Consider the following 17,459-nt stretch of genomic DNA (forward strand, 5'->3'; position numbering starts at 1 on the left):
AAGCAAATTAGCAACCAATGCAGTTGCCTCAGCAATGGCTGAACATGGGCCCTCCAAGATGACTCATTAAGGACCCATGAAGCTGCATTCTGTGCCAATTGCATTTTCCAAGTCTAGGACAAGGGTAGTTCTGTGTAGGGCAAGTTACCTGGAAGTGTGTTGCAGGGATCACAGTGGCCAGGTGTTCTGAGGACAGGTAAGGCGCTAGTAGCCGGGCTTGGTGTAGATGGAAATATGCCGTCTGAGCTACCAATGTGACCTGATCCTCCGGGGATAGTGAGGCATCCAAGATCACCCCCAGAGTCCTGGCCAGAGGCGCAGATGTCAGTTGCACCCCATCCAGGCAGGGGATATGCGCTTCCTGACCCTGCCCTCTTTGGCCCAGCCATAGGGCCTCTGTTTTAGAGGGGCTGAGTTTCAGGCGACTCTTCCTGATCCATCCACTGCTTCCAAACAACTGGCAAATGTTTCTGGGGGGATATCCAGCCAGGAGTCCATAAGGAGATAGAGCTGCGTGTCATCTGCATACGGATGGCACCCCAGCCCATAACTCTGGACCAATTGAGCAAGAGGGTGCATGTTGATGTTAGAGATTGTAGGGGAGAGTATCGCCCCCTGTAGCACCCCACACGGCAGTACAAAGGGGTCAGATAATCTCTCCCCCACTGCAACCCCCTGAGACCTGTTCTCAAGGAAGGAGGGCAGCCACTTTAGGGCTGTTCTGCCTACCCCTTTGTCAGGGAGGCGGCAAACCAAAAGCTCGTGATCAACTGTTATTCCCTAGTATCCATAATATCTCCAGCAATTCATTTTTTGGGGGGGGGGGGTCGCATTTCTTCCAGTATTCCCTCTCTCTCATAAAAGAAGCTGAACTTTAGGTTCTCTTCTGCCTTATTTTGCAATTGGTTTGCCAGAATTCGAGCTCTTTTAAAGATTTGGGGGAACTGGACGTGTGCAGTTTGGATGTGCAGTTTCAAAGGCCTCCCTCCGTGGGACTGTCTTCCAAGCCACCTCCAGACTTTGTGCTGTGCATTGCCGGTCCATTCCAGAACCTGAGGCTCCCATCTTGTTGCTTGGGACCTATGACCTTCTGCTGATCACAGAGGAGGCAACTGGGCAGCAGAGAGAGGTTTGTATGACCTGGAAAGAATTTTTCCCAGTGGCTTTTTCCAGCCTAGTCGATAATTTCTGGCACCAGCAATTATCGACTGGCTACACATTTGCTGAGAGGGGGTCATGTGACCTTTTGACCTAAAACAAGAGAGGAGAGGGACGGAAATGTGGCACTGCAAGCAAAACAAGGATTGGTGGGACCAGGTGAAACCTTTCCTAATGCCCAAACTTGGGAGGCATCCAAGGAATTCTAGTGGCACGACAAAGGAAGTCCCTCCCCCACCATGTCACCTTCTCAAGATCTGAAGATAGATAATTGGAGGTGCACTAAGATAGGGGTGGGGTGAGGGTTGGAAAAAACATTCAATTAATAAATGATACATTATTCCATTGTCATTTGCTGCGATTAAATAGCACGTTTGAATCCAGAGGTGTACAATGTGGACTAGTAACATGGCTTTTGTGCCTTGCTTGAACAACTGATCAAACATATCCTTGGCTAGTTTTTTCGTCTGCAGAAGAATCAGCCTGAGGACAACTCTTTTTGGCATGTTTTTTTTGGGGGGGGCAGTTCTGGCCTCTTTGCTTCAGTTTATCTTTAATTTCTGCATGCATTTGTGTGCCTTTAATTTTGACTTCACTTTTTTTTCCCCGTCCCCCCACCCACCCATCTCTTCTGAAGCTTCTTTTACCCTGATCTTTCTTTGGAACTTGATTTTGAGTTGGCATTTGTATCGGAACAAATATAGTGTCCAATGGCACCTTTAAGACCCACAAAGTTTTATTCAAGGAATGAGCTTTCATGTTATTGGCTACCCACTTGAACATTTCTTAAACACTTCTGTTAGTTTTCTTTGTTCCACTAATTTCCAGATTGCTTTCAATGACTGGATTGTCATTAATCCGCTCCCCGCCCCCAAGCTAAATCTTTTCAATTTTTTAAAAATGCCCTGAAAATATTTATATAGCACCATAGTTTTTTAACGATAGTTTAAGTGGGTCTCTTAAAAACTCAGTGTGATGTTTTTCTCTCCAAAAGTCTACATGTTTCCGTATGGATATAAGCCTTTTTCCTTATATCTATCGGCAAAAAGGCTGGAGACTTAATTTTTAAAAAATGAAATCTGGTTATTCAGAGAACCTTTTAAAGTTACCATTACAATGCTACAGGATATATCAATATTTTAGGGCCTATTTCAATAAAAAAGGGGAGGTGCTCTAATGCCATATATGAGGACAGGGGCTTCTTGAAAGAGTACAGAAAATCAACCAACTCCAGGGCTATAGAAATGCACAAGGTGGGCAGATGCGAGGAAGGGTCCAGCCCAAACCAATTCCAATGTCTGTGAACCGACTCCTGAGAAAAACAGGAGTCACTAGAGCACGTGGCAAAGTTCCCAGATGGAAAAACAACAAAAAGTTTACTTTAAAAAAAAATCCTGTCCTGCACTGCAATACCCCGCGGTGCAGGAAGGGGGCGCAGCGCAGACGGAGCCGTCCGGGGCTCGGGCTCCCTGGTTGCGCGACACGGTCAGGACCCTGGGGGGGGGGGGGGGTGTTCCAGACCGGGCCAGTTTTCTGCTTTCTGAAAAGGCGCAATATTTCCCCAAGCGTCGCCCAGCGAAAAAGTGGTGGCCCCCGTCCGATCCCATCCGCAGCAAACGCGCGTCAGTCCCCCCGCCGCCCTGGCCGCGACCTCCGCGGCTGCAGGAGGCTCCGTTCGGCGCCTCCGGGGAGCCCCGGGCCAGTCCGCCTCTGCGCCCGAGAGCGTCCGCGAGAGAAGGGCAGGAGGGACGGCAGCGGGGAGGGGGCGACGGCGTGGGAACAGGAGCGCCGCGGAGGCTCCAGGCCGGTCCCCTGCGCTGCGTGAGCCGGTGCTCCCCGTCGAGGAAGCCGGGCGAGCAGCGAGGCCCCCTTCCGCCTGCTCCCTCCCTCGCCCGGCCTCGGCCCGCGAAGCTTCTCCCCTTCCTCGCCCAGGCCCGCCACGCGTGTCCGCGGCACCTCCCCGCCCGTCCTGCGAGTTGTGTGGCTCGCTGCGGCTTTAAAGGGGCCGGCCGGTGCGCGGCAAAGCAGCGGGGATGCCCGCCCAGCCTTCGCAGCGGGGAGCGCCGAACACGCGTCTCTCGGGGCACGTCTGCAAAGCGCCGGGCCGGCCGCCCGTGGGCTGGGCGTTCAGGCGCGCGAGCGGAAGCCCTCCTTCGTAGGCGCCTGGGCCTCGGGGACGCCTCCGTCCGGACAGCCGCCGGAGCGCGCAACGGGCGGCTCAGTGGCTGGCTGGCTGGCTGGCTGGCTGGCGGGGGCCGGCGGCTGGCGTCGGCGCCGGGAGTCCGGTCCGGGTTTTGCCTGCAGCCGCGCTCGGCGCTGCGGTCCGCCCGTCTGGGTCCTCGCCGCGCGAGGCTGTAGAGGTGGGTTCGCTGGCGAGGCGAGCGGAAGAGCCGCCGCCGCTGCCGCTGCCGCCGCCTTGAGCCGCTCCAACTTCTCGGCCGAGCCGCCCTCGCCCGCCCCCTCCTCCCTCCCCCCCGGATGTGCTCGGCGGGGAGGCGGCCGCCGGCGGGGACCCTTTCTGCGCGGGGATCCCTCTGGGGCAGGTGCTGAGCCCAGCCTCGCCTCGCCTCGCCTCGCCAACGTCGGCGGCAGCAGCAGCAGCAGCAGCATCGCCAGCGCCGCCGCCGCCGCCACCACCATTACGGCGCACGCTCGTCCGGCTGCCGGGGAGCTTTAATCCGGCTGGCGACAGCGCGCGCGTAACACGCACAGCCCCACTGCCCGGACTGGCGGCGGCGGCGTCTCCTCCTGCTCGCCTCGGCCGCCCGCTCCGGATCGCTCCGTCGCCGGTAGGTGCCCGGGGGCTTCGGCCGGGGGAGGGCGGGGAGGGGGCCCGGAAAGTCGGGCGGAAAAGTTTGCGGCGGCCAGAGAGGGAGGGAGGGAGCGGGAGGCTCGCCTTGGCCGGCCGGGCGAGTGGCGCAGGTCCCTGGCTGGCTGGCCTCCACCTTCCAGGCTTCCCCCTTCCTCGCCGGCGCCTCCCTGCCCGCCCGCCCGCCTTCCTTCCGGGGAGGTGTTGCCGCCGCTGCCGCCGCCGCCGCAGCCACGCTGGTCTCAGCTCAGTGGCTCCAGACAAAAAGCGAAGCGGGCAGCGGGGACTGCGCGCCGCGTGCGAGGCTCGCCAGCGCCCGCGGGGGAAAGGGCAGGCAGGCAGGCAGGCGGGCGGGGAACGAGGCTCCGGCCCTCGGCCAGTCCCGCTCCGCTCGCAGCCGGCCCCGAGTCCGGTAAGTGGAGCCCCGCGCGGAGCTCGCCCGAGCTGGGCTGCGCAGCGCCCCGGAGGCGACCGGCGGGGGAGTTGCGGGCTGGCGGAGCAAAGTTTTGCGGGGCGGCGGCGGCGGCGGGGGCGCCCCCCTCGTCCCCCTCCGGGCCGCCGGCTGGCCGCTTCGTCTCCCAGGTTACAGCCGCGGGAGGGCGGGCGGGCAGGGAGGGAGGGAGGCGGCTGGCTTGGGCTGACCCGCCGCGGCCCATTAGCCCGGCGCCCGGCCCGTCGAGAGGGAGGGAGGGAGGGAGCCGCCGCAGCGGGGTCTGTTCGCCCAGCCGCCGCGCCTCTCCAGCTGCGGCGCCGCGAGAGGGCAAGAGGCGCGACAGACCGGCCCGGGGGAGGGAGGGAGGGGGGGGGGATCCGGGAAGACTTTCTTTTTCGGCGGCGATCGGGGAGGGGGGGAGTTCTCCACTTGGCCGCTTTCGGGCCCCGGGAACTCGACGGCTGCGGGCGGGCCCGGGGCGGGGGGTGGGCTGGGCTTCCTTCCTGTGGGGGGCGAGGGGCTTCTCGCTGCTCCGCGGTGGACCGTTTTTCGAGCCCGAGATGCTCCCCCCCCCCGCATACCTGGACGGGCTGCCGGTGGCCCCGGGCAAGGTCACGGGACAAGCGGGCGACCCCTTTCGGGCACCGGGGGACGTGCAGGGCTGGCGCTGTCCTGGGGCCCCCGGAACGTGGGGTCCGAGCGGCAGACGGGGGGCCCACCCGCCGCCGCCCCCCCTCCTTTCCCCGGAGCCTCAAGGGGGGCTTTGCCCGTGCCGGGCGCCCCTCCTGCCCTCGTCCGCGTTCCCCCCCCCCCCGCCTGCCTGCTGGGACGGAAGGGAGGCGAGGGGAGGACGGGGCGGAAATGGCTTTCTCCAGCAACCGAGACATAGGAAACATGCTGTTCGGGTAGGGCCGAAAGCGCCGGGGGTTGCCAATCCTGGATGCCGGCCAGAGGTGGACCGGAGGGCTGAGCACAGACGCACGGATGAGCAGGGCCAGGGGTGTGTCCATGAGTGGGAGGGGACTTGTGCAGTGGGGGGGGGGGGTTCCAGTGCCTCTCTGAATGAGCCTGCCTGTGTGCAGGCCCCTGTGGGGCAGGGGTTGCCCTCGCTGTGAGTGACCACAAAGTGCAGCCTCTCTGCTTTCTGTCTTAAGAATGGATGGCTTTCATGGGTTCCCTGGGGGGGACACACCAGGGGACACCACCGAAGTGGTTCAGAGTATCCGTCCCCTGGCTGCTCTGGAGACCCTGGCAGTTAAGAATTTGGTCCGTTCCTCTCTACGCGGCCTTTCTTGGTTTATCTGCAAGGACATGGGCCAGGTCCTTTCTGGTTGTGTGGCTCGTTTGGTCGCGATGGATTGGGAGCTGTCTTCTGCCGTAACATATCCAATCCCAGCTTCTTTAAGATTGAGGCTTGAGATGACTTTCTTTTCCATAGAACAGAGCAACAGTCCAGTAGTACCTTAAAATTTGAGGCAGGACAGGAGTTTTTGTGAGTCACTGAGGCTTATGGAAGCTTGCACCCTGCCACAATTTTTGTGAATTTTGAAGGTGCTCCTGGCCTCTTGTGCTTCCCAGGATGGGAAGCTGCCCATCCTGGTTTCTCTGGTTTATTTCATTGGGTCTGGTGATCTGTTTTGATCTGATGACCTGTTTTTTAAAAAAAATTGTCAACAAAGCTGTAGACTGATGGTGACATTGGTCAGATCAGTCCTGAAACATTCTCCCACCCACCCCATTATGGGAACAAAAGTACCATAGGACTTGGGAACTAGCAAACATTGGGACAAAATCAGAGTAGATCTTCAGAAGTTCTCCACCAAAGTGAATGTACGTGTTGCTTTTGCACTCGGATCCCTTTCAAGGGTTGCTGTCCTCTACGCTCAGCAACAAGTCTGAAATGGAACTGTAAGAACCAGCATACTGAGTGGTCTGTTGGCTAGATGGTCTGGGGCAGGGGTAGTCAAACTACGGCCCTCCAGATGTCCATGGACTACAATTCCCATGAGCCCCTGCCAGCATTCTCTGGCAGGGGCTCATGGGAATTGTAGTCCACGGGCATCTGGAGGGCCGCACTTTGACTACCCCGGGTCTGGGGAGTGGTGGAGCACCTGCTTGTCATGCAGAAGGTCTCAGGTTCAATCCCAGCAGCAGCTCCAGTTAAAGGGACCAAGCTGCAGACTCTGGGGACCCTCTGCCCGTCGGAGTGGACAGTGATGGGCTGAGGGGCTGATTTTGTGGAAGGCAGCTTCACAGGTATATAGGCATAAACAAAGCATAGTAGCAGAATATCAGTTGTTAAACTGGCCCAGAGATATTTTAAGACTTGCCTGATCGATGTGAAGATCTCGGGGGTGTGGCATCTTCTGCAATGGCTCAGAAATGAAATATTCATTATAGTGCTTGGGGGGGGGGGAGACAGTGTGTCCAGTCCCTTCAAGAAGCCCTTAACTAAGGGATGTCTGTGATGTTGACATAGAGGACTACGAAATGAATGTCACTTCATCGTGTCGTGGAGTCCTCCTTGGAGAAGGTCCCGTCTCACTGCCCTGGTAGCCAGCCAGAAAACAGGCATTGTGCTTTGCGTTTTTGGTCTGGCTACTTTGGGGCGTTTAGGGATATCTCCGAGGAACAGGTACCTTGCTGTTCCTTGGGGCGCTGTGTGCTGCCATCCTAAATGGGTCACGCAGTGCCCTGGAACGTGCAGCTGGGAGGGGGGGCTCACTGCTTTGGGATTTCCTGTATTCCACAGCTGTAAGAAACATTTGCATATGCAAAAAATTGGCTGCATTTTGCATGACTTGGGTTCCAGAATACAAACCGCGTGTGTCCAGCGGCAGTGGCGACGGCAGTCCACATTTGTCATCTGTTGCTTCTTTTTTTCTACTCAGGGGGCCTCCCTTTCTCCCTCAGTGGCCATCAGTTAACTCAGGGGTAGCCAAACTGCGGCCCTCCAGATGTCCATGGACTACAATTCCCAGGAGCCCCTGCCAGCGAATGCTGGCAGGGGCTCCTGGGAATTGTAGTCCATGGACATCTGGAGGGCCGCAGTTTGGCTACCCCTGAGTTAACTGCCCAGTTCAGCTGCTCCCTGCTTCTCCCCTGGCTGCTATTGCTCTGGTTTTGCTCTCAGCTGAGCACGGCTATATTTTGAGTAGCCGGAAGTGCCAGCCCTGCACGGAAGCCCCCTGGGCAGGAAGTCCAGTTCCGGCCACTCTTTCCTTTTATGCTCTCAGGGAACTCTGGGCATTGCACACTTTGTTGTTGTAATGTTTTGTATTTCTGCCTTGGGGGAAAAAAAATCAAGTTGTGGGGAACATGGAGGAAGATCTTAAGAGGAAAGAAGATCTGAGGGGGCAGGCGGGGGTTATGCACAGGAAGCCGCCTTTCAGTCAACTTGCCTTTTCTTTCTCCAAGAGCTGAATTCTTCTCTTGGAGGAAATCGTTCTGTGCATAAGAATATGGGGGATTATGCAGCCTCTCCCTCCCCCCCCCAAGGGATTTACCAAACTAGAACAATTTGCTAAAGAGAGAAAAGAAAAAAGGCCCCAGGTGTTCCCCTGAAAACAGAGGTGTGAATGAAATCTGAGCTCATGGGACATTTGGCTGCTCCAAAACAGAGACGCTTCTTCATCAAAGGTTGCAGAAAGCTGGGGCTCTGAAGAGTGTGGAGTAGCTGGCCAGCTCTCTTCTCCCCTGTTGTTCTAGTTAAAAACGGGATTTCACCGTAAACTTTACTTGGCAATTTGCTAAGGATCTTGGGAGAAGTTTGCATTCTTGTTATAGCGGTTTTCTCCCCACATACCTGAGTTCTCAAAACTTTGCAGTGGGCAGGATAGATATTTAACTCAGCGATCTGCAATTACAAAAAAACAAAAACAAACCCCACTTATACTCTGTTTGCCTGAAAGAAGTACTGAAGTCTGTCCGTGGATTCCACATGCTTTGGTGATGTGCTCCCCCTGTACAGTAGCGCCGGTATAGTACACTGCAGGAGAAAATGACAGTTCAGAGTGCCGGATGAATGAAACCAACACAGCAAATGGGAAGAATGATTTAAACATAGCAGCTAGTCACATGTGTGTGTGTGTGTGTGTGTGTGTGTGGGGGGGAATCCCCGCTCTTTGAATGAATGAACTTGTCTCAAAACGTAGTTGATATTCTTTTGTAAATACAAAGCGCATGTGACAAAATGCGAGCGTTTTAAGTGTTTGCGTTTGTGCTGAAGAGCGCATTTCAGACTCGCAGATCGTGTCGGAAATGAGGAAGCCTCTCGTATAGAGAATATTTTTATGCCTAAATGTTCTTTCTGTCTGAAAGCTCTCTGAGAAAGAGAGGGCTTGCTATTTGGAGGTGATAGCTGGTTGGCAGGAGCAGCCGTAGCTGTGTGGTGAGTTGGTCCTGGATGCTAGTCCATCGGTTCTGCTGCCATCTTCTCTGGCTGCTGGCAGCGGTTCCCTGGGGTTGTGGGGTGAGCTTTGGGGCTCTTGGCATACATCCTGCATGCCCAACTAATGGGCTGTTGTTACCATGTTGCATGCATGCGCACCAGCAGGAGATGGAGGCAGCCCATGTTTCCTTTGGATTCCTGCCTTTGGTTACAAGCACAGTTCTGGGTTTCTGGGGTGAAATTCAGTAACCAGGAATAGCTTCGACATGGTATATCTCCCCACAGTGTCCAGACAAGCATTGCGGAACGCCCCTCGTCCTTGCGGTTGTTCCTGCACTTTGATAGTATTTGTTAGGACTTCTTTTTTGAATGAATCCAATTATACTTGGTAGCCCCAGCATCTGAAATGTTGTTCCTCCGCCCAACCCCTTTGGGCAGCACTGTGTGTGACCTCAGGCTTCCCTAGATGTGTCCCCTGCCCCTTGTTTTTGCACATTCTTGAGACAGGGGTAGTCAAACTGCGGCCCTCCAGATGTCCATGGACTACAATTCCCAGGAGCCCCCTGCCAGCATTCGCTGGCAGGGGGCTCCTGGGAATTGTAGTCCATGGACATCTGGAGGACCGCAGTTTGACTACCCCTGCTCGAGCAGTTACTAGTATGTGGCACATTATGTGTTCAGTTTGTTTTTGCATCCTACATTAATACTTTTTTGTAAAAGGGAGATCAGCTTCTATTCCCAGGAGGGAGCTACCATCAGGATCAGCTCGGAGAGCTCCATTCACAGCTACAACCAACTAGGAGAGCCCCATCTAACGGACAGGCCTAGAAAGAGGCTTGCCTGATCGCTGAACTGTTCTTCTGCTAGAGACTGTTTCAGGGTGGGTGCCAGTGACCAGCCACTAGCTGTACTGGTTAATGGCCATCTCTGCTTCCCTGAGGTGCCACGTTGGGGAACAGAGCTCAAAAGAGCCAGAAGTGGCTTGTCGAAGAGCCACAGAGCCAAACTGTCATGGAGAAAAGCTGGGGATTGGAATAGAGGGGATGGGAAGTCCCTGGTGGGCCTTCAAGTGTTCTCCGCCCATGTTACTGGTATCCTCCTGTAGCTGGCAACAACATAGTCACCGTCTGGCTGTCTTTGTGGCTCCAGGTGCGTTTGGGCTCAGGTATGGCCACCCGGCATTTCTCCAGCAAGGAACAAGAGCCACCTGATGATGACATTGAAAACCTCAACACTGACCCCGTTGCAGTTCGACAACCAAGCTTACAATGTGAGCAAGGGGTTCAAACAGAAAGGAGGAGGTTTGGGCTCCCCCCCCAATCTGTTAGTGCTGTTCTTGCAAAAGGATGCCACTTTGGTGGGTACATGGTGCGGGGCAATGCTCAGGAACACCAAAGGCAGTGTTTGAAGGTGTGGCTGCTGGTCTCTCGCCAGATGGGCACCCAAGTCCTTCTGTTGTGCATGCTTTTGGGTGGCCAGAAGAGCTCTTTTCTAAGCTTTGGAGGGCCAACACTTTGTAAGATCATGTGTGGACGCATGCGCATGAAGTTATTCTCGTTGCTTTTTTGAGGGCCACCTTGGTGTAGTGGTTAAGAGCGGCAGCCGCTAATCTGGAAGATTAGGTTTGATTTCCTGTTCCTCCACATGCAGCCGAGTGACCTTGGGTCATTCACCTCTCAGAGCTTTATCACCTTCACCCACATCACAGGATGTCTGTTGTCAGGAGAGGAAAAGAAGGTGTTTGTAAGCCACTTTGAGACTCATTTGGGTAGTATGAAGTTGGGTACCAGAAACGGCTGTTCTTAAGCTAAGGCAAGGGTTTATATTTTCATTTTTACAATGACAACCAAGATTGTCCCTCCATTTATTTACATACAACACTTATGCTACAGCTTTAATAAAATTCAAGTAAAGAGGTTAGGTAGCAACAATTAGAAAATGTGGCAATTAATGTACACAGCTCTGAACATTGAAAAACAGGTCTGGTGCCTGAAATTTTGAGGTGTATTTGAGGTGTATTTATTTCACCCTGAAAATATGGAATAAAAACATTCAATAACAACCATTTCCAAACTTGAGATACAAACAAATACTCAGTTTAAACTAGGGGTAGTCAAACTGCGGCCCTCCAGATATCCATGGACTACAATTCCCAGGAGCCCCCTGCCAGCATTCGCTGGCAGGGGGCTCCTGGGAATTGTAGTCCATGGACATCTGGAGGGCTGCAGTTTGACTACCCCTAAACAGTATCATTGTTAATCGGTATTGGTGGAAATTTATTGCAATAATCTCTTTGGAGTTCCAGAATAGAATATGGTATTGTCTACCGATGTTGGGAGCTTTCCAGGAATGGGGCAATGTGTGTTTCTTCGTTGTACTTCTAGGGCCTTCCATTTAGACAGGGGTAGGCAAACTGTGGCCTTCCAGATGTCCATGGACCACAATTCCCATGAGCCCCTGCAAGTGAATTCTGGCAGGGGGCTCATGGGAATTGTAGTCCATGGACATCTGGAGGGCCGCAGTTTGCCTACCGCTGATTTAGAAGTTCCGAAGCGTATTGGAAATATGGGCATTAGTTTCTGGAGGCATGACAGAAAACTCTGGGCTGTTGTTTGGGGCCTGAAAGGTTTGGGGCAGGGGCCTCCAACGTGCCTTTCATCACCAGGTATTTTCAGACATGTGCTGGGCCTGGTGGTGGTGGGGCTTGTGCCAGCACAGCTTCTGATTGACTGCCGAAGATCTGATTGGCTGTGCAGGTTAAAATGCAGTTGCTTGATGGGAACTCCTGGCACGCACCATGTCTCTGTTTTGTCTCTCACTTCCGTTTCCCAGCATGTCGATTAGATTGTCCCTCTTCTTCCCTGGCCTTGGCCGTTCTCTGGGCATGCGTGTGAATCCGCCTCCTGCAGCAGCCATCATGGGACTCTGCCCGGCACGTTCTTGTAACAGTTTTAAACTTGCTCTCAGAAAAGTTGGGGACCTCCCGGGTTAGGGGGCTGGTTTACTTTTGTGGAGACGTTCTCTCTGAAAACCCCACGGAAGTTTGCAGGCAGATATTCCGAGAACAAAACAAAAAGGATGTTGTGGCTTTAAATAGGAAACATCCTGTTTTTAAGTTTCGTAGTTAGGAAGAGAAAATTGCCCTGGGATTCCAAGTGACCTCTAGCCTGGAGGGGATGAGCCTTTAGCTTTTATGGCATCACAAACATTGCTTGTTTTATTTAGTAAAAAATATCCGTGTCCCACCTTTCTTCCTGGCTCAAGGTGCGCTCAAGGGCTGCACAGCCTTGGACCTGCATTGTTTGAGAATAATGTTCATGCGCTGGTTAGGTTCTTGAAGATGCTTGCTTGGTAGCACTTTGCAATGAACGCATCACTTTGAGCTAACATTTTTCCAGGTGGACTTGCAGGGACTGCGATACCATGTGTTGAAGAAGATTGCAGGAATCGATGTACAGGAAGAAATGGTTGGAGCTTCATCTTGTCAGGGAGTGGGGAAGGAACAGGAGACGGGCCTTGAGCGCTGACTTGGCAGCTGCCGTTTGGTGTGGTGGATAAGTGAGAGGAAAGAACAATTGCACCCGGAAGGCTTGAGAGGGATACATCCGGGTCCTCTAGTTCATGGGAGGCAGATGCTTGGAAAAACAATGAAGGTTGAGTTTGGTACAAGTTAGGAACGGACAAATGAATGGCAGAGGCAAGACATCCAGAGAGGAGGATTACGGCCGGGAGGGCCACCTGGTCCTGTCTCTTCTTACCTGACAGGATTCTAGGCAGAATCAGTGCCAGCTGATTACTCATGTGGGAATGACATACTGTCTCAAAATCTACCATGCTGGAGCGATTGTGTCAGAAAATTTGTTTCCTTAGTTCAGGTTTTCTCAACCAGGATTTCTTAAAATCCTGGGGTTTTCCGAATGGAAAACACACACACACACACACACATCAGGTGATATGACCATATAGGGTCATGTCAACCTGCCCCCCCAAAAAAAAACAGCCAATGATGAGCCAAGGGGAGGGGCCCTGGTGGGTGGGCCCACAGCATTGCTTTCCAACCGTATTTTGTACAATTGCACAATTTCTGGGGTTTCTTGAAGCCTGAAAAATGTTTCATGGGATTCTGAATGGTAAAAAAACTGATGATACCCAACTTTCCCTCATGATGGACAGCCACCCTGACTCATCCCCAGCCAGATGTCTGGGAGCAGTGATGGGCTGGCTCGAGCAGAACTGTAACCGTTTATGCACTGGAGGTTTTATGCTGGGCTACAGGCTGGAGTTTTAGTCATGGCTGGTTGCCCCACCTCTTCCTGTACCCACACAGGCGAGCATTTGACCCGGTGTACCTCATCCGCCTCCGATTTGTGCCCCTGCACGGGAGCTGGGGCAGAGAAGTTCCCAGTGCATAAACGGTATGTCTGAAGCTTAATCCTTCAAAGACAGAGGTCCTGTGGTTTGGTAGGAGAGGTCCAGGTGAGGAAGTGCAATTGCCCTACCTGGATGAGGTGCAATTGTTAGCTGCACACTCAGGAGCCTGGTTGTGATCTTTGATACCTCCCTCCCCATGGAAGAACAGGTCATCAGGGAAGCTTGGCTAATGCTCTTCCACCTACGCCAAGCCAAGCTATTAGTGCCCTACCTGGCCCCAGGACACACTGAACCAGGCAATGGTCACCTCTAGGCTGGGTTTCTGCAACTCGCTCTACATGTGGGCTGTGAAAAATACAGGAACTCCCATACTAATTAATTCTTGTTTGCTGACATAAAATGCACAAATTTCATATCAGTTGCTGCAGAACGTACCCTCTCCTTCCTCCATGTGTAATGTTTACAAATAGGGAGCATTTCTGAGCCATAGGCTTTATTTCATAGCCAGTTGCCCTGTCTGCCATGGAGCCTCCATCTCCTCCTTTCTGGCCATGTGACCAACACGGGGACTGACCTTTAGTTTGAGAACCACTGCTTTAGGTGACGGGTTTGGCATTCTCCAGTTTTATGCTTGAAAAATGGAGATAGCTTTTGTGGGGAGGGAATTAATCTAGGACTATAAGTGTTCACATGTGAAGACAGACCTTTATCGAATTTCAGACGACCACTGTAATCCATCCAAGCCGATCACCGCCATAAAAGCAACCTTCTAGGCTGAAATAGGGCCATAGGGCCTGCATGTGGGGCTGCAGGTGACTGGGCACTTGGCCCATTGCATGGTTTCAAAAGACCAGTAGGAAGCCCAAGAAAGCCTCTTGAAGTTGCAGTGCATTCTGGGAAATGTTACCATGCCCCACTTTCGTGACTTGAGCTGGAAGTGCCCTCCAGGTCACTCTTTGGCTTGGCTGGAGATGCGTGGTCTTGCAAGGCACATTTCGTTTGTGAGAGCTCTGACCAGTAGCACTGCATTGTTTCCAACCCAAGGTCCTTGCAGAAGGGGGGTCTGTGGCCCACAAGTCGTTTCTGGCATGGTTGATGACCCCCCCCCCCAAGCTGGAACTGTTGAGTCTTCACCAGAATTCTCTGTGGCATTCATTGCAGGCCTCAATCCTGGCATGCTTGTATGTCTGGAGGTGGGACTGTGGAGACGGGGAAAAGGCCCGATCAGGGATACCTCATTTTCGGTTCCTTGTTGCGCATTGGATTCCGTTTACAATCTGGTATTCACAAGAGGATTTCTCGTCACTGCTGGGCAATATTAGATGTCGGACACCAAGGCCTACATGGTCTTCCAATCTGGAAAGTATGCACGTCACACGTGCGTGGAAGACATGTTTGGTGGTCAACTGCTACAAACCCTTCCTTCCAAGTCAGCCTAGCCCAACAGGTGGCCTCTTGCCTCAGTGTGGCTGATTTGGCCACATGGCTCCATGCCATGGTAACGTTGCGACTTGACTACTGTAATGGACTGTGTGTTGGTCTCCCTTAAAATGAATTTGAAGACTCCAGTGGGTGCAGAATGCCCCGCTACAGCTATTACTAGGAGCTGGATGGAGCATGCATATCACTCCCATTCAGCACTGACTGACCATCAGTTACCAGGCTCAAATCTGCCCCATACACAACACTTCATAGCAGGGGTAGTCAAACTGCGGCCCTCCAGATGTGCATGGACTACAATTCCCATGAGCCCCTGCCAGCATAGGCAGGGGCTCATGGGAATTGTAGTCCATGCACATCTGGAGGGCCGCAGTTTGACTACCCCTGCTTCATAGCCTTGGGCACTGGTCTCTCTGAGACTACCTATGTTCTGCCATAGCAGGGGCCTTTTGCAGGGGCCAATCCAACAGGCCAAATCAAAATCTTCCCATGCACATCCCTTCTCAGTTGTGGCCCCTGGTTTATGGAATCGTCCATCCCCCACTCTCCTGGCTTCCCACCAACTCCACAAAACTGAATAATTCAAGATTGCAATGGAATCGTACTGCACGAAATGATTTGCAGAGTTTCTTGGCTAAACAATTAGGGAAGGTGGTCTGAACGGCTATGCGGAAGTAGCGTCTCACTGTGCAGTTTTGCATCATTTAATGCATCATAATGTTGATACTTGTAGTTTGCCTCAGTTCTGTTTTTAGGCTTCTAATTGGTTCTGTGACTCTAATCCCGTTGCACTATTTGAGGGATGTCCCATCCTTTCAATGGGATTGACTCGCTCTACGTAATCCAACTGGCGTCCAAGCGTAAAGGGCCGACTATAAATAATGTAGAGAAAACAGCGTAAATAAATAAGGGGGTGCATAACCTTTCCCTCTCCTTTTCCTGCTCTGCCTCAAGCTTCGTTCCAAAACCAAACCTCCTGCTTTCAAGAAAACATTGGGGGTGGGGGTTGTTAAAGGAGAAGTGGCAGGGGGAGGGGTGACACAACCCGCCCCCTTCTTGTTCCTTAGCCTCTGCAAATGTCCCCTCACTTTGAAAGGTGTAGTCCAGGGGTAGTCAAACTGCGGCCCTCCAGATGTCCATGGACTACAATTCCCAGGAGCCCCCTGCCAGCGAATGCTGGCAGGGGGCTCCTGGGAATTGTAGTCCATGGACATCTGGAGGGCTGCAGTTTGACTACCCCCGGTGTAGTCAAAAAGCAGAAGAGCTGTTATTTTGTTCAGTGCTTTTTAGTACCCAAAGGAGTCTCAAAGTGGTTTACAATTCCCTTCCCCTCCCCATGACAGACGCCCTGTGTGGTAGGCGTAGCCAAGAGAACTCTGAGAGAAGTGGCTGGCCTAATTCACCCTGTGTGCCTGATGTATCTCAGAAGGGCTTCCTTTCCTCTCCCCACAACAGACACCTCATGAGATAAGTAAGGCTGAGAGAACTCTGAGAGAACTGGGGCTGGCCCAAGGTCACCCAGATGGCTGCCTGTGCTGGAGGAGTGGGGAATCAAACCCGTTTCTCCAGATTAGAGGCTGCATCTCTTAACTGCTGCTAATGGCTACACCCAGCTGGTTTGGATGCCAGGAGGCTGATCTGAAGCCATGGGACTGTGCCGTGCTGTTGAAGGGAAGCCAGCCTCAGTTTGGTGACCCTACTTTTTTTATTTAGGAGAATTTCAATGTTTTAAAAAATTCTGACGCTTTGTTGTTTGGAGTTGCTCCGGTGACAATGCTGAGGGAACCCAGAGCCTTCAGGGAAGGGTGGCCTAGAAATATATGGAAACAAATAAATACTCCTCCTTGCTCCTGAGCTGTTGACTTTAATGTGCCCTGGCAGTGGCGCGGCCCCTCTTCATTCCTCTTGCGCATCCACCACCGCTCCTCGTGGAAAACAAAGTTCCAAGTTACGCAAGGCTCCCATGACCCAGGAGAAAACACCCGCAAAATTAGCGAATTTGTACAGAACAGGGGTAGTCAAACTGCGCCCCTCCAGATGTCCATGGACTACAATTCCCAGGAGCCCCTGCCAGCGTTCGCTGGCAGGGGCTCATGGGAATTGTAGTCCATGGACATCTGGAGGGCTGCAGTTTGACTACCCCTGGAAGCAAAAACATTAAAGTTTTCTGTTGTTGTTTTTTTTTTAAACTTTGCAGAAGGAGTAAACGGCCCAGGTACAACCCAGCTCCTAGCGCAGCCCTTAGGCCTCTGACTTTTGGAACTGAAAACCGGTGTCCATCTTAAAATGGTTTTGTTTGGAAGCTCCCCCCTCCCCTCCCCAATGCTCCGCGCTTATAGTTTGCCCTGCATCTCCGCTCTGCCTTTCTGGCCTCTAGCGTGGATTCCCTCCAGCATTCTCCTGCCATTGCTATTCAAATGGCTTCTGTGCTGGGAAGAATCTGAATTTCCTGTCAGCAGTAGGTTTCCACGCTTTGTCTGGCTGCCACTTCGTCACATGCCTTAATCGCCACAGCCAGGGTTGCTGCAAGTAAGCTGGAGCCAGCCTGCCTCCCTCCCTCCTCCATCCCCCCCCTCCCGTGTGGTCAGTTGGTCTGGCTTTGTAACCCGGTGGCTGCTGCCCCTGGCTTTATCCGCCTGCCTCCTCTCCTGCTTTTTGCTTGTTTTTGATCAGCCTGGGGTGCATGCCGGTGTGTGTGGAAGCCCCCTCCCCGTTTCCAGGCAGGCTGTCCTGATTTCTCTCCAGCTCTTGGCTCAGGGCAGACCGGTGCTGTGGGTCTGCAACAGAATCACCGATCGGCTAGTGTCCCATCTCAATTCAGCCTTTTCCAACGAACTCTCCCCCCCCCACACACACAA

The 17,459-nt window shown here is 53.4% G+C and overlaps 1 protein-coding gene across 4 annotated transcripts in view; it reads left to right on the forward strand.

Moving 5' to 3' along the window:
* The first annotated feature begins 3,380 nt into the window (after window positions 1-3,380).
* The window catches only part of CXXC5 (CXXC finger protein 5), a 99,338-nt gene continuing 85,259 nt past the window's right edge, over window positions 3,381-17,459 (forward strand). For 2 of the 4 annotated variants that reach the window (XM_077309601.1, XM_077309604.1), the window contains exon 1: window positions 3,525-3,947. The gene's annotated coding sequence lies outside the window, so the exon portion shown is untranslated. The other 2 variants (XM_077309603.1, XM_077309602.1) reach the window with 2 other exon arrangements.

Source organism: Paroedura picta, chromosome 14 (genome assembly GCF_049243985.1).
Source record: "Paroedura picta isolate Pp20150507F chromosome 14, Ppicta_v3.0, whole genome shotgun sequence".
In the NCBI taxonomy this organism is placed as follows: domain Eukaryota; kingdom Metazoa; phylum Chordata; class Lepidosauria; order Squamata; family Gekkonidae; genus Paroedura; species Paroedura picta.